This window comes from Canis lupus, chromosome 1, assembly GCF_003254725.2.
Source record: "Canis lupus dingo isolate Sandy chromosome 1, ASM325472v2, whole genome shotgun sequence".
Classification (NCBI taxonomy): domain Eukaryota; kingdom Metazoa; phylum Chordata; class Mammalia; order Carnivora; family Canidae; genus Canis; species Canis lupus.
In genome coordinates, this window is record NC_064243.1 from 100072325 (window position 1) to 100086666 (window position 14342).

Here is a 14342-nt window from a genome sequence, read left to right on the forward strand (position 1 = left end):
ATGGGAGTCAGGCTGCTGGGAGCATGATCAAGTACCCTGTCTGTCCACCTCACAGACATGTCCCATGCACCCCTGGTGCTCCAAGTGCATCCTCTGTCCCTGGTGTGCTGATCACTTTTTATTTATCCATCTGCTTGCAGAGTCCTTTTGTTGTCTGTGTACATTTTGGGCACTAGAGACACAGTGTGACCAGGACAAAGTTTCCGGCACCGTGGAGCCTAAAGCCTCTACTACATGGGCCTGGGGAGGGGCAGACAATAAAGGACAGAGAGGACAAGGTGATGTTGATTACTGCTAAACAATGGTAAGAGGAAAATGAAACAGGACAATGAAGTGGAAAGCGATGAAGAACCATGCAGGCTGGATGGTTGGGAAGGGTCTCTCAGAGACAGTGACCCAGGAGTTGAGAGCTCACTTGATGAGAAGGGGAAGTGTTGCTGAACAGCCTGTTCCCTCTGCCTGTTTTGCTGATCACTATTTTTGTTGGTCAGTCTTCCTGTGTGTTTTTTTTGTTCTGTGTGTACCTTTTGTGGCTTCTCAAAGTTCCATCTCTTCTTTTAAAAGGTTGGTACTTTATTTTTTTAAGATTGTATTTATTTATTCATGAGAGACAGAGAGAGAGATTGAGAGAGAGGCAGAGACACAGGCAGAGGGAGAAACAGGCTTCATGCAGGGAGCCCAACATGCGACTCGATCCTGGGTCTCCAGGATAATGACCCAGGCTGAAGGTGGCGCTAAACCACTGAGCCACCTGGGCTGCCCCAAAGGTTGGTACTTTAAAACATACACTCATTCTGTGCACATCCTGTTGCTGTTATCTAAACATTCTCACTCTAGGAGTTTTCTTTCACAAACCCAAATTCTTCTTCATTTCCTTCTAGAGTGGAAGGAGAGACCTAAAAGCCAAGAGGTGCCACCCACAGAGGCCTTTTCTGGTAAGGAGTTACCAGCAGCATGAAACTGACAAGGTCCACAGTGAATGATTACTGGCGTTCTACCATAGCAGATGACTGGGAATCTGGGGATGAGTCAGAGAAGCAGAAGATGCATGGTGGCAGTTTGGGGCCAATGAAACATAAACAAGGGCAAGTTGTGACCCAGGATGGAGATTGGGGAAATGCTAAAGTTGTGGGAAAATTCAGCTTCAATTTAGACTTTGTTTCTTCACGGAGATTTCTTGTCAAAGAATATTTCCATCTAGTTGACTCAGTTCAAAGCTTACAGCATAATTTTATTTTTAAAAAATCATCATGAAATCTTGGTAGGGAAGAAACTTTATAAAGGCAATCCATGTGGAAAAGCCTTGGGAAAGCTGTCTAACTTGAACGAGCATGGTAAATACACCAACCAGAGTATATATCTTTCTACATGTGAGGTAATTAATGTAGGAGAGAAATGCTATGGATGCAATGAAATTGGAGATTTTTTTTTACCTCTATCGCACCCCTATCTAATGTCATGAGAACTCATACTAAGGAGAAGGTGGGAAAGCCTTTAAGAAACTTTCATCTCTTTCTTACCATCTGAGAAATCACTATAGAAAGAAAGCCTATGAATGTAATGAATGTGGGAAGTCTTTCTGGCAGAGCCTTCACCTCCTTTTGCACCAGAGAACTCACACTGGCAAGAAACCTTAAGAATGTAAAAAATGTGGAAAGTCTTTTGGCCAAAATTCTCACCTTAATGTACACCACAGAGTTCATACTAGAGAGAAACCCTATAAATGTGATGAATGTGGAAAATCCTTCAATGGAAGTTCTAATCTTCACGTGCATAAGAGAACACATACTGGAGGAAAAACTCTATAAATGTAATGAATGTGGGAAAGCCTTTAGTGACCACTCCTCATATACACAACATGAAAGGACACACACTGGAGAAAAACCATACAAATGTGATGAATGTGGAAAAGCCTTTGGTCACAGTTCTCACCTTACAGTTCACAAGAGAATCCATACTGGTGAGAAGTCATATAAATGTAATGAATGCAGGAAAACCTTCAGTTTTCACTTGTCCTTCACTCAACATAAGAGAATGCATATTAGAGAAAAACCGTATATATGTCATCAGTGTGGGAAAGTTCAATTAAGGTTCTAATTTTATTGGGCACCAAAGAACTCATACCAAAGGGGAAAAAACTACATATTTCATTTTAATATATAAAAACTATTCACATACATTTAAATTTTGTGGGTTTTTTTGACCCATTCCCAGAGAAGGGTTGAACCTGTGTTGCATTTGATACCTAGGACAATTTTTTAAAAAGATTTTATTTTTTTATTCATGAGATACACAGAGAGAGAGGCAGAGACATAGGCAGAGGGAGAAGCAGGCTCCCTTTTGGGGAGTCCAGTGTGGGACATGATCCTGGAACTCTGGGATCATGCCCTAAGCCAAAGGCAGATGCTCAACCATTGAGCTACCCAGGTGCCCCCTAGGACAAATTTTCAAATTAGTGAGGTCAAAACTCTCTTCACACACACAGACACACACACACACAAACAAAAAACAAACAAACAAAAACAAACAAAAAAACACAAAACTCTCTTCACTAGTACTAATTAATGTGATTACCCAGTGTGGGATGGGCTGTTACTCAGAAGTCAAAATAGGTGGATGATATTTAACTGAATGACTCCTCTACTATTCCAAAGAGCCAGAGTAGCATTATTTGCTTCATTGTTCCCCCAATGCTAGAAAATTGGGCTGCTTCAGGAATTCATTATGAACTATAATTATGAACACTGTGTAGAAACATGGAAAATGCCTATAATGCAGTTGACTCTTGAACAACAGTTTTGAACTGTGCAAATCCACTTATTATGTGGATTTTTTTTCAATAAATAAAGTACAATATTTTAAAAATGATTTTATTTATTCATGAAAGACACAGAAAGAGAGACAGACACAGGCAGAGGGAGAAGCAGGCTCTGCACAAGGAGCCCGATGTGGCACTCGATTCTGGACCCCGGGGATCATGCCCCGAGCCAAAGGCAAGTGCCCAACCACTGAGCCACCCAGGAATCTCTAGTGTACAGTATTGTAATTGTGTTTTTCTTCCTTATGATTTCCTTTTTTCTATCCTCCTTTATTGTAAAAATACAGTATATAATATATATGACATACAAAATACATGTTAATCAACTGATTGTTTATATTATCAGTAAGATTTCCAGTCAACAGGAGGTTATTAGTAAAGTTTTTGGGGAGTCTGAGTTATATGCAGATTTCCAGCTGTGTAGGGCGTTATCACTCCCAAGCCCCACATTGTTCAGAGGTCAACTGTAGTGAAATGTGCTGTACTGTTGTGACTATGTTGCCCTATATGTACATTTGGACAAAGGCTTAGATAAAAACAAATGGACATAGCAAATCAATAAGTCTTAGGATATTGTGTGGCTTTCTTTTTATGGTCAAAACTGCTACAATTTTATGGGGTGCCTGGGTGGTTTTGTGGGTTGAGTATCCAACTCTTGGTTTCCGCTCAGATCAGGATCTCTGGGTCATGAAATTGAGCACTGTGTTGGGCCCCACGAGATTTTCCCTCTCCCTTTACTCCTCCCTCTGCTCATGCACTCTCTCTCTCTCAAATAAATAAGTCTTTAAAAAAAAAACTGCTATAATTTTACAGTAAATAAAAAGACAAAGAAGAGAGGGGTGCCTAGGTGGCACAGTTTGTTAAAGCATCCAACTCTTGGTTTTGGCTTGAGTTGTGATCTCAGGGTTGTGAGTTTGAGTCCTGTGACTGGCTCTGCACTGATACACAGCTGTTCCAGAACATGTAGAAAGCTGAATATTTACCTCTTGTGATACTAGTTTGTCAAAACTCAAAGAAAGAACAATTATAACAATTATTGGCCTCAATATCTCTCGGGACTATTAATGCAAAATTTCTAGATCAGATCCTGCTAGTAAAGATAGTACAGCTAGTACATTTGAATTTAGGAACATTCACTCCAGGAATCAAAGTACTGAGTATTAGGAAATAACCATAGTACCTCATTTTAATCAAGCAATGGAGAAATGGACAACATCTCCATGATTAATGAGAAAAGTTCATAAAATTTGATATTTAGGGCGCCTGAGTGGCTCAGCAGTTGAGTGTCTGCCTTTGGCTAAGGTCATGCTCCCAGACGACCTGATTCTCCCTCTGCCTATGTCTCTGCCTCTCATGAATTAATAAAATCTTTAAAAATTTTTGGTATTTAAAGATTAAGGAAAAAACCCTAGTAACAGGAAAAAAAATACTTTTGTCATGTGAAATAGGGCTTAAATGGTGATACCAGCACTGAGGTTGGCAAACTATGGCCCACAGGCCAAATCTGGCCTATATATTTCTGTAAATAGTCTTATTGGAACATAGCCACACCCACTTATTTCCATGTTGTCTATGGCTGCCTTAACACACTAAGGTGGAGTTGAATAGTTGTGAAAGAGATTGCATAGCCTGAAAAGGCAAAATATCTACTAGAAAAGCCTTGCCAACCCCAGATGTAGAGCCATCTCCTTTCCATTCAGGAAGGATCAAGGCAGGGTTGCTCACTAGTCCTTATGTATTAACAGTAAATTCACAAAAGGAGTACAAATGAATAATAAATACATTTAAAAAGTACATGAGTTCATCAGTCATCAAAGAAATGCAAATAAAATGATATAAATATTTGAACAGCTGTTATGAGGTAGGCAGTATCCCAAGCATGTAGTCTCCATTACCTCATTTAATACAAAGATCCTGGTGAGGCAAGTTCTTCTATTAGTTCCATTTTATAGATGCAGAAAGTACAGTCTGGAGAGGCTAATTGGCAGGTAAAGATTGACAGCGATTTAAAAAGATATATTTTTAAATCCTTGTTGGATATAAGAAAAAATAGTACAAGGGGTGCTTGGATAGCTCAAATGGTTAAGTGTCTGATTCTTGATTTTGGTTCAGGTCATGATCTCAGGGTTGTGAGATCAAGTCCCATGTTGTGCTCCATGCTCAGTGCAGAGTCTACTTGAGATTCTCTCTCCCTCTGCCCCCCCCCCCCGCTTGTGTTCTCTCTCTCTCTCTAATAAATACATAAAATCTTTAAAAATTAGTATGAAATAGGGGTGTCATCCTGGCTCAGTCAGTAGAGCATGGGACTCTTGATTTTGGGATCACAAGTTCAAGCTCCATGTTGAGGGTAGAGTTTACTTTAAAAAAAAAACCCTGAAAACTAAAAAAGTATTAGGAAATTCATTCTATTATTCAGCATGCACAAATGGTTACATGTGTGTACTCTCTTTGTAGGGCAGTTAGGTTGGAAATGTCCAAATGTAAAGTATGTTCAGGAGTTGATTCAGCAATCTCACCTTTGCAGTTTATCCATGGAAATAACTGCCCAGCTATAAAAATATGGGCAGGACCTTTGTTATAGCAGGGTTTATAACAGCAAAATACTAAATGCTCCCCAATACCAGAAAGTTTACATCATTATGGTGCAAAAATTAAATGGCATATTATTGGGAGACAAAATTAGCTTCATAACAACATGGATGATCCCAACTCTGTGAAATTATAAATCTTTCCCAAGGGATCTCTGGAAAAATGTCATCCACATATTAATAATTTGTTATCTGTGGGTGGTGGGATCATAAGCAATATTTACTTTTTGCCTTTTCCTAAGTGGTTTTAATTTGTTTAAAGTAAATGTAACTGGAATTTAAAAGAACATTACTGGGACGCGTTGGTGGCTCAGTGGTTTAGTGCCTGCTTTCGGCCAAGGGCATGATCCTGGAGTCCTGGGATCAGGTCCCACACCAGGCTCCCTACATGAAGCCTGCTTCTCCCTCTGCCTATGTCTCTGCCTCTCTCTTTGTGTGTTTCTCATGAATAAATAAAATCTTAAAAAAATAAAAAATAAAAGAACATTACTTTCATCCAGGAATAATATTAAAATCATGAAATCCAAGATTTTCATTATCCCATGTTACTAGGTAGGAAATAGAACACAGATCATTCATGTGTGTGTAGCCAGAGAGATACGATCAGTGCTGTTAGGGAAGTTGACCTAAGATAGAGGAACCATGTATGTATATGAGAAATACAGAGAGATTAAAAGCTTAAAAAAAGTGTCCACAAGGAAACACACTTGCTTCTTCAAAGCCAACAGTATGGGCCTTTGTAGCTGTGCCAGAAGGCAAATGCCTCATCTGGGGACTCTGGTGGACCAAGAGTGTCTTTCCAAGCCAGAGATGTGAGTATGATGGGTTGATGTGTCCCCTCATTTGTGAGAAGTAAAAATGTCTCCATCTACAGATGTTCAGGATATAAACACAACTGACAAAACCAGGATGCAGCAAATGTGAATTCAAACCCAAGCAAGCAAGGAAAAAGTAAAGCCTTTAAAGAAACTTCAAAATCTATAATGTAACTTAACCAACTCTGAATAAAATTTCCATTCCAGTAAGCTATTGATCCTTAATCCCTATATGTGATGTTCATCGATATCTACCTTCATATTCTTCTGTGGTAAGCTATTGAAGAGAGGTGGAAACAAGGAAAATTTGATGAATTCTAAAGGGAGGTAAACCTTTTACAGGTGAGCCCAGTACCATGCTGGGGACAAATACTTGGACTGGGTGTAGGTGGGCATCAAAGCAGCTGGGCATTGATGGAGCCCCTCCACAAATGAGGAGAGCATCAGAGCCTTTGATGACAGGGGGCTGGTGGGACAGAGACCCAGGTTTGGGGCTAGAAAAACCCTAAGAGTAATTTTCTGCTAATTACTTTTCTTGAGAATCCCCTTAGCCTAGGGGCGCCTGGGTGGGTCAGTCAGTTGAGCGACTCTTGATTTCAGCTCAGATCATGATCTTGGGGTCATGGGGTCGAGCCCCACATCGGGCTCCATGCTTGGTGCAGAGTCTTCTTGTGATTCTCTCCGTCTACCTCTGCCCCTCCCCCCACCCATGCTCTCTGTCTCTAAAATAAGCAAAATATGTAAGAAAAAAAAGAAAAAGAAAAAAGAAAAAAAATCCCCTTAGCCTAGAATTTTGCTGAGTACCCCAGAACAGTGAAACGCTCTTCTCCTAGGTACACCATTGAATCATTTTTGGTGAACACATATTAAGAAACAGAACATTTCCATTACCTCAGAAAGTTCTTTCTTGTCTGTTACCAGACATTTCTTTCCTATAAACCCCAAAGCAAACAGCGATTTCTATCAGCATGGATTATTTTTGCCAATACTAGAATTTACCCTGGTGAGATTATAGTCATATATTCCTTGCATTTTTGTGACTGCCGCATTCCCTAAGCAAAAAAATTTTGAGACTTATCTCTGGAATTACATGGATCTTTACTGTTCTTTTCTGTTGCTGGGTAGTATTTATTCCATTGTATGAATATAACACAATTTATTCCATTCTGAGATTGATGTTCCCAGTTTTTGGTTACTATGAATAAAGGTGCTATGAACATACTTATCAATGTGTTTTGTTTTTATGGGCATAAGTTTATATTTTATAAACAAAATTTTAGCAAACTGAATCCAATAATATAATAATAAAATAATAGAAATTTTAAAAGTCATGAGTAAGTGGAGTTAATCTAAAAAATGCAGGGTTGGTTTAACCAAAATCAATAAATGTACTTCACTGCATTAACAAGCTAAAAAAAGAAAAAGTATATTGTTATCTCAGTACATGCAGAAAAAATTGACAAAATCCAACAATCATTCCTGATTTAAAAACAAACAAACAGAGCAGCCCGGGTGGCTCAGTGGTTTAGTGCTGCCTTCAGCCCAGGGTATGATCCTGGAGACCCGGAATCGAGTCCCACATCGGGCTCTCTGCATGGATCGTGCTTCTCTCTCTGCCTCTCTCTCTCTGCGTCTCTCATGAATAAATAAATAAAATCTTAAAAATAAATAAACAACTCTCCCCAAACTTAGAATAGAAGGCAATGTCCTCAGCCTAGCAAAGGACAGCTTCATCCACAGATGATATCATACTTAGAGGTAAAACACTGAATGTTTAACCCCTAAGATTAGAACAAGGCAAGCTATCTGAGCTCACCACTTCTAGTCAACATTGTAATGAAGGTTCTGGCCAAGGCAATTGGCAAGAAAATGGAATAAAAGGAATCTAGATTGAAAAAGATATTTTATTAAAAAATTTAATTCATTAGAGTGCGCATGAGCATGAGTGGGCCGTGTGGCAGAAGGAGAGGGAAAATCTCAAGACAACTCCCCACTGTGTGTGGAGCCTGACATGGGGCTGGATCCCAGAACCCTAAAATCACCACCTGATTGGAAATCAAGAGCCAGATGCTCAACAAACTGAACCATCCAAGCACCCCAGAAAAGACAATTAAAAAAAAAATCATTTGCTTCAAAAAACACCATAAACAAAGTAAAGGTAAACCACAACTTAGGATATTTTCCTAATAAAATATATTTTTAAAATATTTTATTTATTTATTCATGAAAGACAGAGAGAGAGGCAGAGACACAGGCGGAGGGAGAAGCAGGCTCCATGCAGGGAGCCCCATGTGGGACTCCATCCCGGGTCTCCAGGATCAGGCCCCGGGCTGCAGGCGGCGCTAAACCACTGAGCCACCCGAGCTGCCCTATTCCTAATAAAAGATTAATGTTAAAATTTACGTAAAGAACTTCTACAAACCAATAAGAAAAATGCAACCTGGGAGAAAAGTGCATGAAGTGAGAAGTTAACTCAAGAAGAGAACACATAGGGGATCCCTGGGTGGCGCAGCGGTTTAGCGCCTGCCTTTGGCCCAGGGCTCCATCCTGGAGACCCGGAATCGAATCCCACGTCGGGCTCCCGGTGCATGGAGCCTGCTTCTCCCTCTGCCTGTGTCTCTGCCTCTCTTTCTCTCTCTCTCTCTGTGTGACTATCATAAATAAAAAAAATCTTAAAAAAAAGAAGAGAACACATAAATAGCAACACTGAAAAAATGCTGAATCTCACAAAAAAGAGAGGGGCAAACATTTCACAATGAAATACCATTTTTTACTCATGAATTTGGCAAAAAATTTAAAATAAAAAAGCTGACACTGCCAAGCATTGCTGAGGATGTGGAGCAAGTGGGACTCCTGTTACTGAGGGGCATATGAAAAAGTGCAATCCTGGGGATCCCTGGGTGGCTCAGCAGTTTAGCACCTGCATTTGGCCCAGGGCATGATCCTGGGGTCCCAGGATCCAGTCCTGGGATCGAGTTCCACGTCAGGCTCCCTGCATGGAGCTTGCCTCTCCCTCTGCCTGTGTCTCTGCCTCTCTTTCTCTCTCTCGTGAATAAATAAAATCTTTAGAAAAAAAAAAGAAAAGAAAAGGTGCAATCTTTTTGGAAACAAGGAGACATATCAGTTTTGGACATGAGTATTCATGAGCTATAGCCTGTCAGTACCGCTGAGGGCTAACCCCAGAGCCACCCTGTGTCTGTCCATAAGACCTATGTGAATGTTCATAGCAACATCATCTATAGTGACTGGAAGCATTTTGCTTACAATGCTCTTCCCCCAGATACCTGCACAGCTGGCCTTCTCCCTGCCTCTTCTGTCTTTGCTTTGCATATTACCTTCTTAGTGGGCTTTCCTTGAGGCTCCAACTTAAAATCACAGCCACTTCCTCCAGCATTCTTTGCCTCTTCTCCCTATTTGGCCTTTAGCTGTTATCCCCATCTGATGTATTAGATATTTTACTTATTTTTCTATTTGCATTCTCCTCTAGAATGTGAGCTCCATGAGGGCAGTGGTTTTGTGATTTTTATTCACTACTTTATTCCCCATTCCATGCATGGTAGGTTCTTTATTTTTTTTTTAAAGATTTACTTATAAGAGACAGAGAACATGAGTGAGTGGTGGGAGAGAAAGATAGAATCTCAAGCAGACTCCCTGCTAAGCCTGGAGCCTGATACGGGGCTCAGTCTCACAGGCCTAAGAGATCAATGACCTGAGCTGAAATCAAGAGTCAGATGCTTAACGTACTGAGCCACCCAGACACCCGCCCTGCATAGTAGATTCTTTAATGAATATCTGCTGAAAGAACTAAGTGGCCAACAAAAGTAGATGGGATAAACAAGTTGTGGTATACTCATTTAGCAAGAAACTAGACAGCAGTGAAAATAAATGATATAAAGCTTCACATTATCAGTAAATCTAGGGGCGCCTAGATCTAACTGTCTCCCTTTGGCTCAGGTCATGATCCCAGGGTCCTGGATCAAGCCCTGCAGTATGCTTCCTGATCAGTGGGGAGCCTGCTTTTCCCTCTGCCTCTGTCTGCTGCTCTGCCTGCTTGTGCTGTCAAATAAATCTTTTTAAAAAATGATAAATCTTGCAATGACAAATATATGCAGCAAAATAATGCAAGTTGCAGATAAAATCTTATATTGATACATTTATATGACTGCAAAACATGTGAAGTAAATGTTGTGTATTGCTCTGGGATACACCTATAGAAACAGAGGATTCCACATCTCATTCAGTATAGTGGCTGTCTCTGAAAGGCCGTTTCTGTTGAAGGGAGAAACACAGGGGGTTCAGCCACAGAGATAATGTTCTTTCTTTCCCCTTGAGCTTTGGAATACTTTCACAGGGTTTCACTAAATTCCTTACAACTCTATTATGTTTTACATTTTTTTCTTTTTTAAGATCTTATTTATTTATTCATTAGAGACACAGAGAGAGAGGCAGAGACCCAGGCAGAGGGAGAAGCAGGCTCCTTGCAGGGAGCCCGATGTGGGACTCGATCCCGGATCCCGGGATCACAACCTGAACCAAAGGCAGGCACCCAACCACTGAGCCACCCAGGCATCCCTTTACATATTTTTCTTAAAAGAAAAATGAGCAGACCTCTAAAATTAAATCTCTGGGACAAAAAAAAATCACAGGCTGAATGCTGAGCTGGTGACAAAGACAGCAAGGAAGAGCTGTGGAAGGGGAAGCTTCTGCATGGCCACCGACAGTGGACAGGCATGTTGACTTCCATGCAGAGGACCCAGGATCCCATAGAATATTGATCTTTAATGACTCCTGGGCTCCTAGCTGGTGAAAATGAGTTAATACTAGTATTTGAGTGTATAGATAACTTCAAATCCAACTTATTTGTACTAATTTTTTTTTAAGATTTATTTATTCACAAGAGACACAGACTGAGAGAGAGGCAGAGACACAGGCAGAAGAAGCAGGCTCCTCACAGGGAGCCTGATGTGGGATTCAATCCCAGATCCCAGGATTATGACCTGAGCTGAAGGCAGGCACCCAACCACTGAGCCACCTAGGCGTCCCTGTAGTAGTTATTTTACTATTGGTGACCCTATGACTCAGATTAAAGGTCTTATTTGTTCCAAGAAATGTGCCCTGGACTCCCTTTCCTTTACCTTTCATTCTCAACATCTGGCTGTGAGAAAATGGAAACAGCCGGAGACCTTCAGGTGGCATGGGGTGACCACTCTTTAGGCATCTCTGAGGAAAGGCATACTCCTAGGAGAACCTAGATTCTCCTAATGCCCTCATCTCTACCCATTCAGAAACCTGTGGCAGCTAAGAAATAGCTCAGACCCCCATGGTAGGGGCATGCATCCAAGATGGCTGTGCAGCCCAGTCTTTGCCTCCTTATAGCATGGACAGAACAGAGTGTCACACAGCACACTAAGGTAAATGGAGTGGGAGAGGGCTTGGGTCAGAGGAAGCAGTATTCTCACATACCTGTAACCCATTCCCTACCCAACAAGGCCCTTGGTGAACAGCTCTGCCTTGCTCTGGGTATTACAGGATGGACTGCAGCTCATGAAACAAAACCTTGAACCTTCTGTTGCCTCTACCTTTAAAATACTAACATCTGGGACGCCTAGGTGGCTAAGGGTTGAGCATCTACTTTTGGCTCAAGTCATGATCCCGGGGACCTGTGATGGAGTCTCACATCGGGCTCCCCAGCTTCTCCTTCTGCCTATGTCTCTTTCTCTGTGTGTCTCTCATGATTAAATTTAAAAATCTTAAAAAAATAGAGGAGGAGGGGCAAGACGGCGGAAGAGTAGGGTCTCCAAATCACCGGTCTCCACCAAATTACCTAGAAAACCTTCAAATTATCCTGAAAATCTATGAATTCGGCCTGAGAATTAAAGAGAGAACACCTGGAATGCTACAGTGAGAAGAGTTCGCGCTTCTATCAAGGTAGGAAGACGGGGAAAAAGAAATAAAGAAACAAAGGCCTCCAAGGGGGAGGAGCCCCGCGAGGAGCCGGGCTGAGGCCGGGGCGAGTGTCCCCAGGACAGGAGAGCCCCGTCCCGGAGAAGCAGGAGCTGCACCAACCTTCCCGGGTGGAAAGGGGCTCCCAGGGAGTTGGAGCAGGACCCAGAAGGGCGAGGATGCCCTCGGGCTCCCGGGAACAGTAACAGAGCAACTGCGCGCCCAGGAGAGTGCGCCGAGCTCCCTAAGGGCTGCAGCGCGCACGGCGGGACCTGGCGGGACCCGGAGCAGCTCGGAGGGGCTCGGGCGGTGGCTCCGCGGAGGGGGCTACGCGGCCCCGGGAGCAGCTCGGAGGGGCTCGGGCAGAGGAAGAGGCTCCGTGCGGAGGGGGCTGCGCGGTTCCAGGAGCAGCTCGTGGGGCTCGGGCGGCGGCTCTACGGAGGGGCTACGCGGCCGGGAGCGCGAATCCAATAGCGCAGGCCCCGGAGCACAGGGCGCCGGGACACAGCCCAGGATCCGGCCTCCCCCGGGACAGGCAGAGGCCGAGAGGGCCCAGGACAGCAAGGTCCCTCCTGCCCCGAGCTGAGCAGATCAGCGGCCCGCCCCGGAGCCTCCAGGCCCTGCAGACGGAGAACTCCAGAGTTCCTGCCGGAGCTGAATCCAGGTTTCCAGAGCTGGCCCCGCCACTAGGGCTGTTGCTCCTGGGGCCTCACGGGGTAAACAACCCCCACTGAGCCCTGCACCAGGCAGGGGCACAGCAGCTCCCGCAACTGCTAACACCTGAAAATCAGCACAACAGGCCCCTCCCCAGAAGACCAGCTAGATGGACAACTTCCAGGGGAAGCCAAGGGACTTAAAGTACACAGAATCAGAAGATACTCCCCCGTGGTTCTTTTTTGTTTTGTTTTGTTTTGTTTTGCTTTTTGATTTGTTTCCTTCCCCCACCCCCCTTTTTTCTCCTTTCTTTCTTTTTCTCTTTTTCTTCTTTTTTTTTTTTTTGTTTTTTTCTTCCTTTTTTTTCTCTTTCTCTTTTCTTTCCTTCTTTCTCTCCTCTCTTTTTCTCCTTTTCCCAATACAACTTGCTTTTGGCCACTCTGCACTGAGCAAAATGACTGGAAGGAAAACCTCACCTCAAAAGAAAGAATCAGAAACAGTCCTCTCTCCCACAGAGTTATAAAATCTGGATTACAATTCAATGTCAGAAAGCCAATTCAGAAGCACTATTATACAGCTACTGGTGGCTCTAGAAAAAAGCATAAAGGACTCAAGAGACTTCATGACTGCAGAATTTAGAGCTAATCAGGCAGAAATTAAAAATCAATTGAATGAGATGCAATCCAAACTAGAAGTCCTAACGACGAGGGTTAATGAGGTGGAAGAACGAGTGAGTGACATAGAAGACAAGTTGATAGCAAAGAGGGAAACTGAGGAAAAAAGAGACAAACAATTAAAAGACCATAAAGATAGATTAAGAGAAATAAACGACAGCCTGAGGAAGAAAAACTTACATTTAATTGGTGTTCCCGAGGGCGCCGAAAGGGACAGAGGGCCAGAATATGTATTTGAACAAATTCTAGCTGAAAACTTTCCTAATCTGGGAAGGGAAACAGGCATTCAGATCCAGGAAATAGAGAGATCCCCCCCCTAAAATCAATAAAAACCGTTCAACACCTCGACATTTAATTGTGAAGCTTGCAAATTCCAAAGATAAAGAGAAGATCCTTAAAGCAGCAAGAGACAAGAAATCCCTGACTTTTATGGGGAGGAGTATTAGGGTAACAGCAGACCTCTCCACAGAGACCTGGCAGGCCAGAAAGGGCTGGCAGGATATATTCAGGGTCCTAAATGAGAAGAACATGCAACCAAGAATCCTTTATCCAGCAAGGCTCTCATTCAAAATGGAAGGAGAGATAAAGAGCTTCCAAGACAGGCAGCAACTAAAAGAATATGTGACCTCCAAACCAGCTCTGCAAGAAATTTTAAGGGGGACTCTTAAAATTCCCCTTTAAGAAGAAGTTCAGTGGAACATTCCACAAAAACAAGGACTGAATAGATATCATGATGACACTAAACTCATATCTCTCAATAGTAACTCTGAATGTGAATGGGCTTAATGACCCCATCAAAAGGCGCAGGGTTTCAGACTGGATAAAAAAGCAGGACCCATCTATTTGCTGT

The 14342-nt window shown here is 42.5% G+C and overlaps 1 protein-coding gene across 2 annotated transcripts in view; it reads left to right on the forward strand.

Moving 5' to 3' along the window:
* ZNF606 (zinc finger protein 606) overlaps window positions 1–14342 on the forward strand; it is a 67448-nt gene that overhangs the window by 21923 nt on the left and 31183 nt on the right. For both annotated transcript variants that reach the window (XM_035701807.2, XM_035701812.2), the window contains exon 2: window positions 882–935. The gene's annotated coding sequence lies outside the window, so the exon portion shown is untranslated. The remainder of the gene's footprint in view (window positions 1–881; window positions 936–14342) is intronic.